Source organism: Aulonocara stuartgranti (assembly GCF_965226115.1).
Source record: "Aulonocara stuartgranti genome assembly, chromosome: 19".
Classification (NCBI taxonomy): domain Eukaryota; kingdom Metazoa; phylum Chordata; class Actinopteri; order Cichliformes; family Cichlidae; genus Aulonocara; species Aulonocara stuartgranti.
In genome coordinates, this window is record NC_138955.1 from 24,961,742 (window position 1) to 24,979,812 (window position 18,071).

Genomic DNA, 18,071 nt, shown 5'->3' on the forward strand with positions numbered 1-18,071 from the left:
CCTCCTCTATTTACACTGATGATGACTTGAACCAAAAATTTCAAATTTTGATTCATCCTTGCATAAGACCTGATGCCACTGGTTTTCAATCTATCTGTGAAGGTTCTCAGTCATCCAGGTCATCGTAGCCTAAGGAGTTTTCAATCTAATTTTGGGGTAATTTGTGTTTTCTTCCTGTCTTCCTTCTGTAACAATGACTTCTTGCAGCCTTACTTGCACTGAGTCCATGTCTGATGAGGCTTCAGCAAACAGTAGATGGATCAATTGAAGGCCTGGATGCATCTGTCAGACCTTGTCTTTATTTTTTTTTTAGGCCTACTACTTCTTATTTTGTTCTCTATTTATTTCATTTCTTTGATTCGGACTGCACACCATGCGGAGATGTTACTTGCTAGTAACTGTTTTGGAATCGCCTTGTTAGTAAAAAATCAGTCAAACTGTGTTTTTTGTAGATTCAACTAAAGAAATAGGAACAGAATATTTTGTAACAGGCTGCAAAGTGCCTAAAGTTCTCTCTTTTGTGTAAACACAACATTGGTTTATCCCTTGAGTCGGTCAACTTGATTCATTCAGTTTTCAGTCTCTTAATGAACAAAAACGTTCATACAGAAATGCTCAGGCACAAGGACTGGACTGAAAATTCATGAAAAAGCTTAAACTTTAAAAGAAAATTCTGAGGAACTATTGGTTAAGACTAATAAAAAGAAAAATAAACAATAGTCTGTCTCCTTGAAGGCAAAATAAAAAGCCCAGACCTCCTGTTTGCTGTGGTAGGAACTGTTTGAATGGAGATTCATTTTTTAAAAGGCTAATAAAAAAAAATCAAAATTGGCCTTAAACAATAACAGTTTGTTTCAAGATGCTAATGTGTTCTGCCTCGTTTGTTCGCCACACAGCAGTTTACCTACATGCTGTGCTACTTCACAACGGAGAGTGTGTAGAGCAAAAAGGATCCAGCATCTCTTCTGTGCAGTTTCTATGTACTTATATATACAAACAGAAATAAGTTGACACTACATCAGTTAACATTGGGCTGCAAGCGTAGCGGTTATTCACACACTCTTCACTCAGTGCTATTTTCCAAGGCTGTAGCACTAATTTCCTTTTCTGGTGAGGCTGAGGCAGAGTGTTATAATAAGATGACCTAAATGAGGATAGATTAAACCTCCACCAAAGTGCTACCTACTAGCATCACATAAGTAGTAACTATTACAGATGGGCAAATTTGAACAACAAAGCAATAAACTTTTAAACTAATCAAAGTGGAAACATTCAGGAAACAATTCACTCTTTGCTCTTTAACATCATTGTTCCTCCCCGCTCTCTAACCAGAGGCTTCCAGTGTGATGTGTCCCGTTTCGGCTCTGAGTGGATCTCCAAGTGTTGCCCCAAATTTAACGCACATCCCTCCCTCATCAATCGTGCCGTATCACGCTGAGGCAGTAAGCAGGCAGAAAATAATCACTGTAAACATGATCACAATAATAATGATGGTAATTGCTTCTGCTTACGCTGCCAGCAGTTCTCTAAAGCCCTGTTTGTTTTCTGATCCCTCTTCACAGGAGTCATTTTGGTCTAATGGTCCGTTTAATCTCTCCTTTTCTGTCTCCTCCCTCCCTCTCGCTCTCTCTCTCAATCTCCGTTCCCTCCTTCTCTTTGTCTGAAATGGAGCATACAACACACTAAATGGAGATAATAGAAGCTCCATTTTACAGCTAAGAGGGTAATTTGCAAACTCTTTGAAAACATAATTCTCGTAACAGCATAACAAAGGCGATTGTTGCTTTGTCTCTCTATTTGCCACAAGTCTAATATAATATCCTTTCGGGTCGTTTTATGATTTAAAAAGTTTCACAATGCGATTTGAAACATTTGAAACAACTAACACCTCAAAACAGTCACTTATCCCGAAAAAACCTCAGAATTTTGTTTCCTAACAAAATGCTCATGGAACAAATGATAAACACACGTTTTACAGCGTGTAATGTTGTTGACTGTTTGTTTAAAAAGTCACCGAGTTAATCTGCCATGGACCAGGGCTCAACGGTGACCAACTACAACCTGTCTTTTGGTGTTTTAATAAGAAATCTGCGCACTTTATGGATTTTATTGTAAACCCGCTGGGTTGTGCATATCCTCCTGAGAACGGAGGAAGAAATAATCTTTCAACTGTACTTTTTTGGTGATTTCGTGCCTATTTGGAGCTAAAGAGACCACAGAAACTCAAGAGATACCAATGGAAAGCCCAGGATCTCCTCTATTTAGTACATCAGGACTTATTAGGGCATGTCTGTGAAGGTTCCCAGGTCATCGTAGTCTAAGGAGCCTGGAAAGAAAAGCGTCTGGACTTCGTTTCCTTGAAGACGTTTCACCTCTCATCTCAGAAGCTTCAGTTCTAGCAACTGGTGGAGAGTCCCAGATTTAAGCCCTGTGGGAGTGTCAGCAAGAGGGTCATCGACCCCCTATTGCTCTTCTACCTAATCACACGAGCCAATGTGTGAAAACGGGTATAGGTCACAATCAGCCAAGGTTTCAGATGGACCCATTGTGAAACCTTGCCCAACCCTATCATGTGATTTGATTCAACTCAATTCAATTCAGTTTTATTTGTACAGCGCCAAATCACAACAACAGTCGCCTTCATATTGTAAGGCAGACCCTACAATAATACATACAGAGTAAAACCCAACAATCATATGACCCCCTATGAGCAAGCACTTCGTCGACAGTAGGCAGGAAAAATTTTTTTTAACAGGAAGAAACCTCCAGCAGAACCAGGCTCAGGGAGGGGCGGGGCCATCTGCAGCGACCGGTTGGGGAAAGAGAAGGACGACAGGATGGACGGGTAGCTTAAATAAGTCAAAGACACAGACCAAAAACAAAAGTCCATTACAGAGAGCATAAACCAATAGGCTGGCTCTCAGGAGGACATACTGAAAGTTGACTTTAATATTTAAAATCAAACTTGACTAAACACTTTATAGTCAATTTTATATCCACGTGTGGTCAAAATCATAGTATGATTAGGTAAGCCCAAATCAATTACCTTTTGCACTTTTTAAAACTTTCATGTTGTTCTCTTTCTTTTTCTATTTCAAAAATAATAACTCCACTTTTATATTGAACTAACTTTGAGATTTAGCTAACTTTAGCACACATGGCAGTTTAGGACAAGTTGTCCCTTTGACCTTGTTGTCACAGCATATAGTATTATGCACACTATTATGTATGGATGTATTATGCATATATTTATTAAGGGGTTCTTAATATTAATATTAACACGTAATTCAGAACTTGTTCAATGATCTCATGCTCATTGTTGTAAAACAAACAAAAAAAAAAGTAGAAAAAATATATTTGTTAGAGTTCAACCATAAATAAATGTTGAAATGGGCAACAAAAACTAGCCTGAGCGCTAAAATGTCCCCAAACCCCTCCATACTTAGCTCGGCAACTTATTTGCTGTCAATTTACTATCTGTCTGACTCACAGGTAAAAGATCCGAGACGAAAAATACTGTTTTGTTCTACGTTCAAGAACAACCGCTCTTTTTCATTCCCTCTTTCTTTCTCCCTTTTCTTTTCCCCAGTCAAGTCTGTCCCGTGTTCACCAAATGAAAATAAAATAAACAATAAAAGCAAAGATGAATCAAATAGACCAATACGGCAAGGATGGGATGGTCCATTTGGTAAAGTAAATCCGTTGGGCATCTTTCTTTGCCTTTAGACAACAATTCTGATGGCAAAAGAACCAAACGGGACAGGCAAAAAAAAGACAAGAAAAACAAAACAAGCGGTCACTAACTAAAAGTGTCATTTGTATTCTAGCATGCTAATGGCATAAACTGCTAGCTTGGTTAAAGAATACACCCTATTTAGATTTTTTATTAAACATTTCATCAGGGGAAAACTAAACTGTCCACTTGAGCTGATTTATGTACTTCAGGGAGTTTGGTTGGAAGCTTTTTAAAAGCACCATGATCCAAGCCACTGGGGTAATTGAGCATTTAGACTTAATTACAGGCAACATAATTGTACAGCTGAATAAATGAAAACCACACTGTACAATGCCAGATTTACTAGTTGGTTTTTAAAGGTCTTAGTCTGTTGTCAACTTCCATAACGCTAACAGTACAAAAATACTGGCTGGGCTGATATTCAGTTCAATCAGTATAATAGTCTATTTGGTGAAACTGAGAGGTTGCGGCCCAGTTTGCAAAGAGGACTTTCTAATATTCTGCAGATGCACTGCATCACTTCAGAGGCGTTCGAGCGGAGCTACAGGGCGACTGACAGACTGGCAGGCTGGTTTCTGTTTTTTCCCCACAGGAGGAAACGTGTCCCTAAGTCAAATTAGATCCGCTGACATCTCCTCGGCTCTCCCTTTTCCTTGCTGCATGTTTGACCGAGCCTGCAGTACATCTAAGGCCTCAGAAGACAAGTTGTGGGAATGGCAGAGCCGAAGAAAACGTGCCACGCTCTGTCACAGATGGCACCGCCGAGCGCGCCCGAGAACATCATGCTCTGCTGAGGAAGCGTCAAATTGAATTTGTTGGAGGAAAACAGGTGTGCTGAGTTAGGTGCTGTCGTATTAATGTGGCTTACTGTCTCTCTAACACACATATGCACACACATACACACACACATATGCACAAACAAGCACTTATGTTTGAGTGAGGACAGCATGAAGGACACACACACACACACACATACACACACAGAGTTAAATTTTAAGGGGTAAAAACATTGCAAACCTGTACTCTCTGCCCCATGTTTTTTACGTTTTACTACTTAGTCAACATATTGGTTACATTTCAAATCGAAATTGAAGCAACGAGTGAAAATTAATTGGAGTGTATATATTTAATTGCTATTGTTTAGCTACATTAATCACTGCTTATAAAAAAAACCTCCAAGAACAGAAAGAAAAGAAAAGTGTAAAATATGTCAGTCTTTCTTAGTTGGTCCACTTTCTATGTGCTGTGTTTGTTGTCATTCATCTTGACAAGCTGTCATGTAACATAAAGCTAATCAGTACGTGGTGCTGTGAACAGGTGGTGAATGAAGCTGCTTAAGAAAATCTGTGTGTGTGTCTCAGCTACTCTTGATGACCTGTACCGTGGCCAAATAACGGGCGATGATAAAGATATTTTGGCCACACTTCCACGATCTGTCATGTTAGTGTTGGTGATACTATTGACAATATAAAAGATGAACATAGCCACCATGTTGCTGCCTGTTGGTTTGTGAAATCCTGTTATGAAGCTTTATCTATTTTCGGCCACCTTGCTGTTATGAAACCAGATGCGATGAGTAAGTGGTGGATCTGATTATGAAGCTGCATGCTGCTCATTCATTAAAGATCTGTGACTGACATACACTGGATCTGTTTTTGTGACACCATAACATTATGGTAAATTGGTGAATGTGCCATACCAATTTACCAATGGTAAATTTTCTTTAATTCAAAATTAAAGAAAAAAGTTTTAAAAAAGTAAATTTAAAAAAACACTCAAAATCTTAATCTGCTACCTAGTGGATGGTGGTTAAATACGGAGCCCCGCAGGGGACATGGGAGAAAAAAAAATTAAGACGGACTTTTGCGAGATCTCGCAAAACTAACTCGGGATCTCGCAAAACTTTTAGCCGCATTCTTCGGACGCCGGCTCGAAGCCGACTGGGAGGTCGAGGCACGATGTGCCGGGAAAGCGGTGTTCCTCCCGGCTGTAGTAGGTCTTGACCTGCGAGATCCTGAGTTTGATTTGCGAGATCTCGCAAAAGTCCGTCTTAATTTTTTTTTCTCCCATGTCCCCTGCGGGGCTCCGTAGTTAAACATTGTATAGCTATTGCAAATATATTTAGCAACTGTTTGAAACTCACATTGTTCAGCATTCAAGCTGTATTTTAAATGTCATGGAAATATGTGGCACTTCATGCTTTATGCAATATTGCACACAGAGTACTTAACAGTGTTCATTTGGACAGTATTGCTAATGCTACTAGTGTTAGTATGGGCAGAATAAAATCCACACGGCTGTCCACAATTTGGTTTTGCATTTATATATAAACACGCAGGTAGTTGGAGGAACAAGAGGCAGGTAAAAGCAATCAATAAGTGGTTACTGGATGATTGTCTGGGGCACCCAAGAAATGAACACAGAGACAGGAAGTAAAAAAGCATGAAAACATTGAAAAACAACACAAACAGGACGATGAGGAGAACAGAACACAGAAAGCACGAAGAATTAAGGAAACTACAAAAGATTAAAGAAATCTGTCGCCTAAATTGTGAGAAATACACGTGAGTTTTATCCCAAAATTTTCAATTGCTCTTTGCCTTCCCTGTCCTGTAATTAGTGGAGCGTTTTGTTGATACACAAAAAAAGTCCTATTTTATTTTACTGTATAAAAACAACAGATTTCTATACTAGATGGTGAAAAAATAGCAACTTTTCTGTCATTTAAATCTGTATCTATTACTTCATTACTGTAGTATGAATATCTGTGGCGGAAGTCTTTATTAGTAGTACAACCTGCAAATTTTTTGAAGTACATTTAAAAGTCCAAAATGGATTCTCTGATTCACATTTTCCAATGACATGTAGTGGACCGGATTAGAATTAGCCCTGGACCGATTCTGGCCCTCAGGCCTTATGTTTGACACCCGTGTCTTTTAACCACTGTATATAAAATATGAACTCAGTAAAAAGTGAATAACCAGATTAACCAGCTCTTTCTGTTGACGAGTAGCGATGGCAGCAAGGTTTAATCATCTAGTCGTGTGTGATGGGAGGGGAGAGGGTTTAAACAAGAAGGTGAGTGAAGGTGACTGCAGCAGCCGTTTAAAACATCTTTGACAGGTTATCGAGCACAATATGTAAAAAAAAGTGTCTGGTCTCTATGACAAAACACTATGCACTTGCACAGTGGCAAGCAGGATTATGACTGATGCCCTGATTTGCCCTGTAATCGCTTCCTGTGATTGCAGCGTTTCTGCTGAGTCTGGGTCGCACAGAATTCGGAGGATAGGGAGAGTGCAGCAAAATTACAGTTTTCTATTTTCCATCTTTTTCAGGGGAGGCAGCCAATTTTCAACAAACACTTGACAAGCTCCTCGAAAAAAAAATCTCCTGTGACATTTCAGCAGGACACTCCAGTTCCCAGAAACCTGGCAGCAGGACAGTATGAATATAGATTTTATTGACTTTTCCTTTCTAATTTAGCCGGTGGGTAATAAATTTCTTAAAACAGGGAGTCCACTTGAGTTAAAAAACGTTTTTATTTTCAACAAGAAACTGTATATGTAGAAAAAAAACATCCACTGATATACACATATTCTGTCTGTGAGAAGTGTAGAAGATGCAGAAGTATTAAATTGCTGAATAAATATGATCAACCAGCCAAGAAAACCAAGGCAAGACAAAAGTAATTTAAATTTAATATGAATACACAGGCTTTCCATGTCCTTCCTCTACCTCACACCTTGTTGGTATTCAGAGGATCTACCAGCTGGTTCAATATGTGTCAAGATTAGCATGCTCCCGTGAGCCGGCCAATCACGGTTCACGGTACATGACTTGCCAAACTGAATCAACCAATCCTGACCGAGAGATGAGTCTGAGTGATGAAGCGGCAGTTGAGATTTGACATGTGTGTGTGTTTGTGTGGATGTAGATTTGACTTCCTGTGTATGTGTTTGTGTGTCTGCAAGTCATTTTGTGTATGTTTGTGTGTATTTGCTTTCTTATGCTTGCATGTATGTGGAATGTTTCCTGGCATGTGTATTAAAGCATGATTCCAGTCTTGTGGGCTTACATTGCACATGTTGGATGTATATTTCCGTGTGTGTGTGTGTGTGTGTGTGTGTGTGTGTGTGTGTGTGTGTGTGTGTGCGCGCGCATGTGTTCTATATCATCTCCATGTGTGTGCCGGCTTGCCGCTGTCTGACTACAGATGGTATGCGTCACATGCTGAGCGGACAAGCGTACTGAGGCAGGGGGGATACTGTGGAAGGTTGGACTGATGGGGATTGAGGGTTGTGTATGTGTGTGAGTGGGTGGGGTGGACGTGGTCATTTTATCGTGAGTCAGCTTTACTCCGACCTTCACCGTATGACTGATGTCTGATGTAGCCGGAGGAGGTCCGCTTCAAAAGGCATTATGAATATTCAGCGTTTCCTCTCCTCTGCCTCCACCAGGCAATCCATCATTCATAAACATGCCTTCACAGCCTGGTGTGTGTGTGTGTGCGTGTGAGTCTTTGTGACTGTGTGTGTATGTGGGTATTATTGTTCACACTAAATTTGGCCCAGTCATTAAAAAGGTTGGTTTTGCAGAAATTTTGAAGGGATGAAACTGACAATTATGAAACTTTTTGTTTATTTTTGTTTACTTTGTCCTATTTTTGTCCTATGTGCTCATGGCAAATCTGTGTAAAAGTTTCCTGACAAGAGTACTTAAATATTTATGTTGTTTATTGAAGTACAGCGTTAACACCACAGTGCAAAAACACATCATTACACTATTACAGAACTCCTTTACTGAAGACCTTGTTAAACAAATACAACCAGGAGAATATGCTGGGCTTAAACTAACCCACTATTGACTAGTTTAAGAGTTAACCCATTCTTTTAATATAAATATATTGTTACTTTGGGCATATGATTAATTCAGGGAGGTCAGGGACTCAATTTCAGCCAGCAATCTAGGCAGATCAGCTGACTTCAGTAACTCCACATCAGCTGATGGTTTGGCTGATAACTATTTACTATTTAAGTGGCTTCAGCCTGCGTAGAGTTGTTGATGCTTCTACAAGCTGCATTGTAACCCACCTCCAGCCCAGCTCCTCTGTTAAATGCTATTCATGCTATTTCTGAATGTTAGCTGTGCTTTGTTCTGTGTGGGGGTCTTGCTGCTGCTCCGCTCACCTTTTGGCTTTAAATGTATGCACATAGATGTTGGGTTCTGCAACACAGCCATCATATAAATCACTGCAGGTCTTATATGTTTTATAAAGGATATTTGAATTGTAATTGAAGTTGAACTGTAGCTTCACTTATTAAGATGTGGTGTGTAACTTAAGTTAAATAATATAATGAAGTTGTTCCAACAAAGTGAATCACTAAACATTTTTTTTTAGATCTGATAAAATCCAAATGGTAAAATGTTGACTGCCTGTCTGATCATCTATCCAAATGCTGAACTAACAGAAGTATCAGCATAATCTGATTAAGAAAAATTACAATGAAATTTCTTCGACTTATTTTGTCAATTGTTATTTCTCTGTACTTAAACTTAAATGCACTTCTCCACTCAATCTTTTTTATTGACCTGATGCTGTCCTGTCTGTGTTCACTTGAGGAATCTGATGAACCTCCGTAGATCCAGTACTGATTCACTTTTTATCCGCTTCTTTAGCTCTCCACTATATTAACATGTTCACCTCTAACTATAGCTGTCTGCTGCTGAGCGGTAACCATAATAAGGTGCAGCTATAGTGGCTCTTGAGAGCTTTTTCTCTAAAAGCATCTGGCTGCTGTGAGTCAGTGGCTGTATGAGAGCAGTAAGAATGAATGAAATTGTATCTGGATCGTTAAACAATGAACTCATTACTGAACTCTGTAAAGCCGAGAGAATCTACAAATTCAGTATAGAATTCTCTGTAGGTTCATTGCTACCAGAGACAGATGACCATGTCACTTTATTTTATAACTGATGTGTGGACTAAAAACATGGAAGAAAATGAGTGAAATGAAAATGAGTGGAATGCAATGACCCCTTAGTAAGTCTGTGCAGCTGCAGTAGACAAAATATCCAACTTTGTTCCGGTAGACTAGCAAAAAACTCATCATGTTTGGTAATCAGAACAGAAGTAACAGAATACACAAACTGCTATTTGTGCATCATTTAATTTCCCTCTTTAACCTGTGAATCACTGGCAACAGGAGGGGAAACATGTTTCTGTTGTTTTCCTGAACATAGTATTTTGTTGTTTCACGTTTTAATTCTTCATAAAATGTCACAGAAAATACTTTGTAGCTTAGAGTGCAGCAAAGAATCATATGGACCGTACTCCAGTCAGCCATAACATTATGGCCACAGACTAATATTGTATTTTTCGTCTTTTTGCTGCCACGTGTGCCCTGACACATCGAGGCATGGACTCCACTAGATCTCTGAAGGCGTGCTTTGGTATCTGCACCAAGATGTGAACAACAAGTCCTGTAAGTTTTGAGGTGGCCTCCGTGGGTTGGACTTGTTTGTCCAGCAGAAGCTTGATTGGACTGAGATCTGGGGAATTTGGAAGCCAAGTCAACACCTCAAACTGGATGTTGTGTTCTTCAAACCATCCCTGAACCACTTTTGCTTTGTGACAGGGTGCATTATCCTGCTGAAAGAGGCCACAGGCATCAGGGAATACTGTTTCCATGAAAGGGTGTTCATGATCTGCAGCAATGCTTGGGTAGGCAGTATCTGTCAAAACAGCATCAACATGGATGGCAGGACCCAAGGTTTCCCAGCAGAACATTGCCCAAAGGAAAGAGATGTTCCCAGTCTGCAGTACAGTCTCCCAGTCTAAACACCCAATAAGAGCTGGAGTTTTGAAGATACTCTGACCCAGTTGTCAAACTCGGTGAAATCCTAAGCATGCCAATTTTGGCCAAAATCGGCTCTTTACCTGCTCCCTAATATATCCCACCCACTAACAGGTGCCATGATTAAGAGACAATAATTATTATTCACTTATTATTTACAGCACACAAAAATAAAACACTTGAGCACAGGTTCTTATGGGATTGTGTCTTTCTAAATTTCTTATTAAATATTTGTATGCCCCATCTCTGCCAAATAACAGCATGTGGTTAAGAGACACGAGTGTGGAGGTGCTGTATTTGCATTCTTCTTTTATTGCACTGAGCACTCCTGTGGCCAATATATTAGCTCAGTAAATCTCTGTACACAAACAAAATAAAAGCTAAATTCCCCGCCTCATCTTAGTAAATAGAGCAGGAGATGAAAATGTAGCTGCTCTGAATTTTGTTGTTAAAGACAGAGTAATAGCAGCACTTAGTTACTATTTTGTGTTTTCTCTTATATTTATTTTCGCCTCCACTTGACAGTGTAAACTGGAAGAAGGCACATTAACAGCATTTCCTTTATTTACCTTCATTTACCTCTAAAGCTCAGGTAAGGTTTAGGACATTTTCCTTACACACAAAATACCGTGACTGTAACTTGGAAGATATTCTCAGATATGTCCTTTTTCTTTTAGGTGTTATTATTGTTTTTTTTGTTTTTTTTTTTACAGTTGTTGTTTCACATTTGTGACCAAAATACAACATGTTAAGTGCTAAGTAATACATTTTCATCAGTTATACTGGCATAATAAATCTTAATGTGTAACGAAGTAAAGGTAATAAAGACCCACATGCAGACGCACAGGAGGCAGACCGAGTGAACAAAAGGTGAGCTTTTATTTTGTCTAATAAAAACAGACCACACAGACACACAGTGGGGTCTGCACATATTTCAATGTGTAATACACAAAACCTGATGCTATCAACACCCAACCATTGCATTATGAAATATTTTGTTCTGCTGCTACGGCTAAATTGTATAATTATATAATTTTACATTGTCTTATCTAAAAAAAAAAGAAAAAGAAAAAAAGAAAGTCCATATTTAAGGTCCAAACATAATAGAAGGGTTAACAGACGATGAGACAAAGAAACGCGCATTATATATACACAGAGTTGTAACGAGGTCTTGGACACAAACAGTACTGAAATATAAACATAACTAAAAGCTCATAATCCCAGGAATAATGTTAAAAACCAAACAACAGATGACACTATGAACTTAGATTACCAGTATCTCAATCTCACAACCCCCCTAAACCAAAAAGCCTACAGACTATGAGATAATCCATATCAGGGCAAATTAATATGCAAAAATGTGATATTTGCAGACAAGCATAACATTGTCTTTGGTTAGAAATATATTTATTATAGTAAATTAATATTTGTACCAGGTGCCAAAAAATTGCTTTCAAAATCAAAATTCTGTGAAAATCTATGATTTCAGGTAATCTGAATATTTATTTTAGCCTCGTTTTGGGTCTCCACCAGATTCTTGCTGTTTAGGTGCTGAATTCTAAACTTCTCTGTATTAAAAGTATCAAACGTGTTTGAAATGGGTAAATGTTTAAATACAAATGTTTAAAGATGTTTAAAGTTACATATTTATCTGACTGAGATGCTTCAAGCAGCGTTTCCCAACTCAACTATTTTAATTGTGTCTTAGTTTCAGTTATCATTAGGGACATGACTTCTTTCACTGACAGGTAGGTTTCTACTCCTTCCCGTATCAGCTTTTGTTGAGCGTCTTTGTTTTTGCTTTATAAGCATTTGAAATTGAAATGATGTGACATAAAATGGTTTGCTGCTGGTAACTGTACTTGAAGAGGCTCCAAGAAGTCTTTGTTTCAGGTTTTCATGAAAACTGCCAATTAAATCAAAAAACACCACTACTGTACTCTAGAATGAACACTGAAACACAAAACCTCACAAAACACAACTGTAAATATGCTTTTTTAATGCTGTTAATTTTACCATGGCAGTGTATGGATGCTGAGTGACTTGTAGAGAGATCATAAGAGGAATTGCAATTTTTGCCACTTACATATTAGCTGAATTATTTCAGTATTGGAGGGTGATTCTTAGCTTCGACAGGATACTCCCACAAAAGACCCATTCACTCAATCACTTGTCTTGTTGAAAGTGAGATTAATGCATATTCTGAAAAATTACCTGTAGATTAAAGAAAGTATGAATTTCTTTATGAAAGTGGGACTTTTTGCCTTTTGAATTTTTTCTGCATAATAATTTGAAAAATATGAAATTAGTTGAAAGTTTGAAATATTATATTGTACAAGAAAATGTTTAATGGGCCAGTTTAATAATAAGAGACATGACTTCTTTTGTCTCATGATGAACCTTCTTTCAATAAAATAAGAAAAATAACACAATCAAAGCATATAATCCTTGATATGCTCTGAAACAGGACACTGTGCCGATGTGGACAAACAAACACACAAGCTGAGTCACGTTTTCGGCGATATGTGAAAAGAGTCGACACCACTGTCACGGCTCATGTGTCTTATGCTTGAAGAGGGTGTGTTTTTGTGGTCTGAAGGGGTGTGTGTGTGTCTTTTGTGATGAGTGTGTTTTCTGTGATGTTTATTTATGTGACGTAGAAATGAGTGTGTGTCTTTGGAAGGTGTGGTATTTATGGCATGTTTGTGTTTGGACGGTACTTTGAGGTTTTTATTGTGTGTGTGTGTCTTAGACCTAGATGGGTACTGACAGCATGCAGAGAGTTGGCACACGGCTGTCCTCTCCTCCACCCACAGTCCTGTCTGACCCTTTAAATGTATCCTCACTTTATGTTGGCGTTGCCCAATGAGACTCAGGATGACTGCACACACACAAATTCAGACAAAGACAGACGCAGACACACACACTGCTCAGATTGTGTGGAGCCAAACAGAAACCCTGGGATGAAGCGACAGAGCGTAGACTGTCGACTGTCCTGTTCAATTCCCACATCACTATCACAGAAGGGGAATCGCTTTAATGGAGACGGACATCCCTTGTTGAAAAAAAAAAGAAAGAAAACTAAAAAGTGTCCAAAAAAGTTTGACTTCAACAAAGCTCAAAATAGCATGAGTTCTGCAACTGACATCAGGGAACAGGAAAAAAGGGCACCTTTCAGAACAATCACTCAAAGGAAACCTAAGCTTCTTATCATATACGTTTCCATAAAGAGGAGATGTGTTTGTGGATTTGTGACAATATTTTTTCACAGCCAGTACTATGGTAAACCCCTGTGAGCCAGTGGCGTGTCTAGAAAATTTTTGTTGGGGGGGCCAGGTAGGGGCACAGATTTGGAGAAGGGTGGCAGATTTAATTGGCAGATAATGTTTAAAAAAAAAATTCTACCAACCCTTAACCATAATTCAATAATCCTATAAACCTAATAACCAAATGCACTTTTAACTCTTATTAGAATGAGATTTTAACCACTACGGTGCAAAGTTTTTAGATACTGCGTTGATAAAGTACAAGAGATACAATCAGTGCTTTGTCAGTGCTTACTCAGCATTCAAGGACAGCAATATTTGCATAGTATTTTTACTGACATATAGTGCACATATGTTTTGGGCAAAAACATTTTTGAAAATTAAAATACGAACATTTGTAACAAACAATTGACAAATTAGCCAATGCAAAACTTTATCTGCCTGTTAAAAAAAGAAGATAATCTTCTCACAAACTGGTGTTTGATTTTGAAACAGGAAAAAAGTGGAGAAACAACTGAAAAGACTAACATTTGAATAAAACCTGAAAGCAAGTAAATACTTTCTATGCTGCCTTATGGTAAACTTTGGTAATATTGATAAAGAACAACACTGGCTGATGATAAAATACAGTCAGCTGGCATGGTGACACTGCCAGTATTAACCTGCAGGGCTGGACTGGGACAAAAAAATTGGGCATTTTTACTACAGACCGGCCCACCAGGTAGTAAAGCCATAAAGACTTTGACTGAAAACAAACGCTGTTGTGACAGTGATGTACAGTCTTGTTGGTATATGTATGATTTCTATACATTTTACGTCAGATAAAAACTTTGGTTGTAAGATTTAGATAATTATTTAATAAAAACTAGGTATTTTAAATGAGAATAAGAAAGAAAAGTATTTCTTTGTGCCCCCCTTTCCCTGTTAATGCCCTACCTGGCCCCCTGGCAAAACTTTGCTAGACCCGCCCCTGCACAGTTACCAGCTGTCAGCTACATAAAAAAGGATCCTGGTGTTATTTGTCTCTCAGAAACAGTTCATAACTTCAACTCATTCATGTCACCTAAAAGGTAAACCTGTTTCTCCATCACCTGTTCAGCTCTGATGGTTCAGTAAGGACATCTCCTGGTTTCATCTTCATGTTTCCCTCTCACCACATATCTAAACAGACATCATGACCAGCAGCTTTACAGCTGTGGCTCCAGCAAACATCAGCTGATACTAGAAATTAATATTAAATACATTCTAACAACAGCTGATCAAGCTTAAACGTGCTGCTGTTGTTTAGCGCAATATCCGCTGGTTTCCTCTTTCTGGCGCAAAGTGGGCGATAAACAAACAAGAGAGAAAAGCCGATCAGCTGATCATTGATCAGCTGATCATTGATCAGTTTCATGATTGAAGTAGCAACAGGAGAGGGAGGGGAGAGAATGAGAGAAGAAGAGCCAGCTGTGCAGCGTAAGGACAGAATAAATCCAGCTTTGTGTCTTTTTTCCATTCTAGCTAAAGTCCGGGACAAACTGCGTCTCTTCTCAGCTCAATATGAAACGCGTAATATTTTCTCTGAATGAGGGACCATTCCATTTTTTTAAGGAGCCGTTGGCAACTCTACTAACCTTATGAATAAAATAAAGTTCACTATCAGTAACATCATAGCACCCACCCAGCTGTATAAAAACTCCGTCAAACTGGCTAGAACGCAGTATGAGTTATTGCAACTGACAGTAAAAAGTCAGCAACATGAAAATAAACTCCACCTAAACTTGGTTTATATCTGACCCAGATAGACTGCAGGTCATACTTACCTGAAGTTCAGTTCACCTGACACTCGGACTGGCGGCTGCTTCGGGTCTCTCCTCCTGCCTCCCCTTCCCTCATCCACCTGTTGCCTCTGTGGAAGCCCCGTCATAGCCACCACCAAACAACGGAGTTATTTCTACACATCGACCTGCATCTGGCCAATCCACCACCTCTCATTGTTCATGCCATTACAAAAAAAATAAAAAATAAGTCACTGGGGATATGCCCGGTATGCCCGATGGCCAGTCCAGCTATGTTAACCTGCAACCAAATCTGCAGCTCCATACAGCAATGTTACGACTTAGATTATATCTTATAACTCATAACTCTTATGTTAGCTGCCCTCAGTAGCATACTGTCAGAAATATTCGACGGCTGCAATAATTCTTTAAGTGTTATTTTTTCCTTGGTATTCTAATTTCACCGAAGTTTACTAAACTCAACAAACTTAATATTACTTACCGGGACATTTATTCTGTCCTCATTTTCTTTCACCGAAAAATTGTTTCCTGCAGTGCCATCTTTCGCGCTTGGCTCTCCTACCTTTGCTAACGTGATGCGCATAGCGCAGAAGCGATGCTGCATTCACTTACACTCGGATATCTGAGCGTCACCGTGAAAACATAATCGGACATTTGATATTTGATTGAATTTTATTGTTTTGCCTTTGGGGTGGCACCTGGGGTGGCCAGTCTGGTTTGGGGGGTGGCCTGTGCCCCCCCAGGCCACCCCGCTGGACACGCCATTGCTGTGAGCAAGCACTTGGTGACAGTGGTAAGGAAAAACTCTCAGCACCAGGTTCACGGAAGGGGCGGGGGAGGGAGACACGACAAGAGTCACTTTGAGGTCCAAACTACTCTGCGTTTAACTAGGCTGTTGTGTTTTTAACATGTTTTAATGCTTTTTATCTTCTTCTATTTAATCTCAACAAGCCCCTAGAAACAGTCAGTCATCACTGTCAGCCTCTCTCAGTTTTTATTACCGCTATTGTTTTAAAGCTCAGTTTTTAAAACCTTGCATGTAACTATAGCTCAGCCCATGCTGCAGTATATTAATGACTAACCTCGTATGGATGGATTATCTCAGTTGTTCTCCTGACTGAAGTTTGGTCCGTTTACAGCATCCTGCCATGTGATTGCATTTGCCCCTAACCATCGGGAATCCTCCCGTTAACTTTTATCGAGTTGAAAGAACTTCTCCGTTCATTAGCTTTCATCCTCCAGCTTCACTGTTTATATTATGCTAACATAGCTGTGTCGCTAACGATCACGTAGCACATCATTATATACCAGCTAGCCAAACTTCATTAACCCTACAAATGTCACTGCTGTTTACTTTCCTGTCTTCATTTATGTCAGAAGTGATAGCAGAGCTGTATGTTTTAATTTGTTTCCAAAACCCCTCAGTCTGAACATGGTATATTATATTTAGATGGAAGCTTGCGAGCTAACTTCCTGCTAACTTCTAACTCCGTTAAAATTTCATAATTTCTGTTTTCATGGATGTCTGGATGTTAAACTTAATTGTTACACCTGGTAGAGCAGCCACACTGATCATTTTATTACAGATGAAAGAATTTAGACAGTTTTTCAACTCTCAGTAATGCCACAGTGATCGTTTGACTTAGAGACCTGCAGCAGAGTTCCACAGAAGAGGAGCCTGAAAGCTGAAGGCTTTACCTCCCATTCTTCTTTTAAATATCCTAGGAACCACAAGTAAGCCCACAGTCTGACCTCATAAGTAAGACCTCATAAGTAAGACCTCATATTACCATATCGAGTGATATGGTACTATGAGGTCTCTAAGATAAGATGGGGCTTGATTATTCAAGACCTTGTAAGTCTTGAATACAGTAAGAAGCATGAGTCTCATGGAGGAGTAGAGAAGTACTTGTGTGGTGATGAAAGCACTCTTAACAGGTCAGGGATGCCCTCAAGAACCTTAGATGATGCAAACTGCTGGGAGTGCACAAAACAAAAAGGTCAGGCTTCAGTTTACAAAAATGCAGAAAGATTCCAGTGGAGTTTTTGAAGTGATGAATGATGGAAACTTGATGGAAACTTCAGATGTCAACAGCTGATCATTCTGAAGGATAGTAATCTCAAACATACAGACAGCGATACAGAGATGAAAAGGAGACTTGATATGTTGGCTACTGCCTGTGTGAACTTTGGCGTAAACACAGTCCACTAACCACTTACACTCATGCTTGAGGCATGCCTGACTCGGCTTAAGTCTACTCCTAAGAGAAAACTGTTGCAACTCAAAAAATCTAATATTCACTGCTGGAATATGAATAGAAGAAGCTGAAACAGCAAACAAGTGGAGTTTTTTTCCCTAACTTTTTGGCAGAACATTTGGCAGAACAACTCTTTTGCAGCAATCTCCAACTTGGCCATTTGGGAATCTGTA

At 39.2% G+C, this 18,071-nt stretch overlaps 1 long non-coding RNA gene across 1 annotated transcript in view; it reads right to left on the reverse strand.

Annotated features, from left to right (window-relative positions):
- Positions 1-16,404, reverse strand: part of LOC309696121 — a 70,456-nt gene extending 54,052 nt beyond the window's left edge. The window contains exons 1-2 of the long non-coding RNA XR_014273333.1: positions 16,122-16,404; positions 15,665-15,750 (exon numbers count right to left, since the gene is read on the reverse strand). This is a non-coding gene — a long non-coding RNA (uncharacterized lncRNA). The remainder of the gene's footprint in view (positions 1-15,664; positions 15,751-16,121) is intronic.
- Positions 16,405-18,071: the final 1,667 nt, after the last annotated feature.